General features: G+C 48.2%; 1 protein-coding gene across 1 annotated transcript in view; it reads left to right on the top strand.

The window, feature by feature from the left end:
- Positions 1–1,066: 1,066 nt before the first annotated feature.
- Positions 1,067–2,933, top strand: part of LOC119597926 (fat-like cadherin-related tumor suppressor homolog) — a 191,189-nt gene continuing 189,322 nt past the window's right edge. The window contains exon 1 of the mRNA XM_037947593.1: positions 1,067–2,098. The gene's annotated coding sequence lies outside the window, so the exon portion shown is untranslated. The remainder of the gene's footprint in view (positions 2,099–2,933) is intronic.

The following is a 2,933-nucleotide window of genomic DNA, read 5'->3' as shown; positions in this document are numbered from 1 at the left end:
TCTTCTCGTTCTTTTCTTTTCTTCTTCTCATCCTCCTTCTTCTTCTGTTTGTCCTCTTTCTCCTCCTCGTCCCTTCTTCATTTCCTTTTCTTCCTCTTCTTCTTCTTTTTCTTCTTCTTTAGTTCCTACCCCCCCCCCCCTTTGTTTAATGTTATCCTCGCACACAAATTCTCTCAATGTCTCCTTCCCGTCCTCCCTCTCTCTCCCTCTCTCTCACTTGCTCCCTCTTTCACCCTCTTTCTCTCTCCCTCTCACATTCCTCTCCCCCCCTCACTTTCCACTCGTTCTCTCACCCTCCCATTCCCCCCTTACCCCCAACCCCCTACCCCTCCTCCGCCCCATTGAGACCTGACCTGACCTCGCAGCCGCCTCTATGACCGATCCTAATGTCCGTCCTCACTCGTCCATCTGCCGCCTCTATTGCCACAACCTTCGTGCGTTTCCATTTTTTTTCTTTTATTTATTACCTCCTTTTTATTTATACTACTATAAGTGTGTTTTTTAAAATTCGTTTATGACAATTCTCCTCTGTGTGTTACGTCTCGTCTCCCCTCCCCTCCCCCCCTCCCCACAAACACACCTGGAAGTGGACATCTGGGTGTTGCGGCGGAGGTTCGAATGGGGGAGGGGTAGGGAGGGGAGAGGGAGGGGTTGCGGGGTAGGGGTGAGGGGAGCACCACCTGGTATGGGTTGGGGGGAGGGCAAAGTGGAAGGGTGGAGGGTAGGGGGTAGAATGAAGGGGAGAGGGAGGGGGAGGAGAGAGAGAGGGAGGGAGGAGGGGTGGAATGAGTCGTCGAATTGGGGGTAGCGAGGGAGTAAAGTCCACTTTGGGAGGGAGGCAGAAGTGGGCAGTATGGGAGGTAGGATAGGGTAGGGACGGTGGCGGTTAAGGGTAGGGGGGGGAGTCAGAAGGAGGTAGGCGGGAGGTCGAATGGGGTAGGGGGGTTGAGGAGGCCTGAGAGGGAGGGCGTACCGGCGGGGAGGAGAGAGGGGCCGAGGAGGAGGGGGAGAGGAAGGGGGGCAGAAGGGAGTCGGGGCGGCTGGTTGCGGTAGTCGCGCGGCTGACACCGCCGCGAGAGGTTAGTGTGGATGGGTGCGTGTTGCCGCGCGCGCCGTCGCTCGTTGTGAGTGAGGTCCCAGCGCGTTGTTTGTGTCTCCGCGGCGTTGGATATAAGGATAAAAGGCGGATAGCACGAAACCCGAAGTGGATATAGGGAAACGTAGAAAGCGGATAATCTTGGAAAACCCTTTCTAGTGGATATGAGGAAAGTAGAAAGCGGATAGTGAGCAACCCCTTCCGTTGGATAGAAGGAAAGGCGCTAACTTCCCCTACCTAAGTGTTATACAAAACGGATAGTGCGTGTGGATAGTCTGTTGCGATTTGTGGAAAAGAACCGGAGAGTGGGATACATACCACGGATGTTTTGCGAGTGACGAGCGGATATGTGGATTTTTGTTTCAATATCCGTTAGAACAAATGGGTTTATGTGGATCTGTGTTGGCATCAATTAGTGGATAGTTTTTCACTGATTTTTTTTACATACAACAGCCATTTCCCGTTATGTATCATTAGTTTAAGCGGATATTATTCTTGAAAAGTATTTATACAGTGTTCGTTGAGGTAGATTACAGTGAATATCCGTTATAAGGAAAAATAAATGCTGTTGGATACAGTGAATACCGTTATAGTATAGTGGATATTGGAGGTGAAGAAAATAAATATAGTGAATACTGGATATAGTGAATATTCGTTATAGCATGGTGAATATTTCTAGTCTAGAGAAAACATCGGTATAAGAAAGCATACGCTTTGGGATATAGTAAAAAAAGATAATAATCATTGTAGCGCAAACACGTTGTTGCACACAGCGACATATTCTCGCGGGAGCAGAGCATAAGACCAACAAACAAACAAACCAAACGCTACGCTCCCTTGGCGAATTGACTGTCCTCGAATATTTTCTCAGTGAGGTTGTTGTCTCCCCTCCCCTCCCCCCTTCTTTCCATACTCCTCCTCCCCCCTCCCCTTCCCCCCCACATTAACCCCCTCCCCCCATTCACGGAGCAGCCACGTGGTTGGTCAGCGGTCAGATCTCAGGTACGTATACATGTGCGTTTTTTTTGTCTACATGTGAGTGTTTGTTTGTTATATTTATTGTTAATTGGTAGTGCTCTTAATATAGTTTTATTTGATATTCTGTATTGTTTCCTTGTTCTGTTCTTGGATTAGGTTTACTTAAAAATAGAAATCTTGTTGTTTATCGGTACGTGCGCATTATTTTCTCTTTTTTCTTTATTATTTTCTTCCACTTTTTCGCTTGCGCATAAAAAAAAAGTTATGATCTGGCGGTCGCTGTGGCCAGTGTGGTCTCAACCCTGACCGTGGGAGTTGGGGGGGGGGAGGGGTTGGGGATGTGTGGGGAGGAGAGGGGGAGGGGGGAAGGCGAGTTCATCCCCCTCCTCCAGGTGTGTGTGTATGTTTACACGGTAGTGGTGGGGGAGGAGGGGAGGCGAGACTAGCGGATCCAGTGCTCTTGGATTTGCATGTGACTTTTGGGTTGTAATTTTTTTCTCTCTTCCTTTCCTTTTCCTCTTCTTATCTCTCTTGTATTTATTCCTTCTGTTCAACCTCCTCTTTTTTCTCTCGCTCCATTTGTACTTGTACTCTTCAGCTTTTCCTCCTCCTCCTTCTTCTTCTTCTTCTTCTTCTTCTTCTTCTTCTTCTTCTTCTTCCTTTCCTACCGTCTTCCCTCTTCATTCCCGTCTGTCTTTCTCCCCTTTTCCCTTTCTTCTTACCCCTTTCGAGTCGTGCGTTGTTTCATTCCAGAGATATGTATGGTTGATCTATCTGTCTATCTATCTATCTATCTATCTATCTATCTATTATCTCCCCCCTCTCTTGCTCTCTCTCTCTCTCTCTCTCTCTCTCTCTC

The sequence above is a fragment of the Penaeus monodon genome, chromosome 40 (assembly GCF_015228065.2).
Source record: "Penaeus monodon isolate SGIC_2016 chromosome 40, NSTDA_Pmon_1, whole genome shotgun sequence".
Classification (NCBI taxonomy): Eukaryota; Metazoa; Arthropoda; class Malacostraca; order Decapoda; family Penaeidae; genus Penaeus; species Penaeus monodon.
The sequence above is the reverse complement of the archived record's forward strand: the minus strand, read 5'-3'. Positions and strand labels throughout refer to the sequence as shown.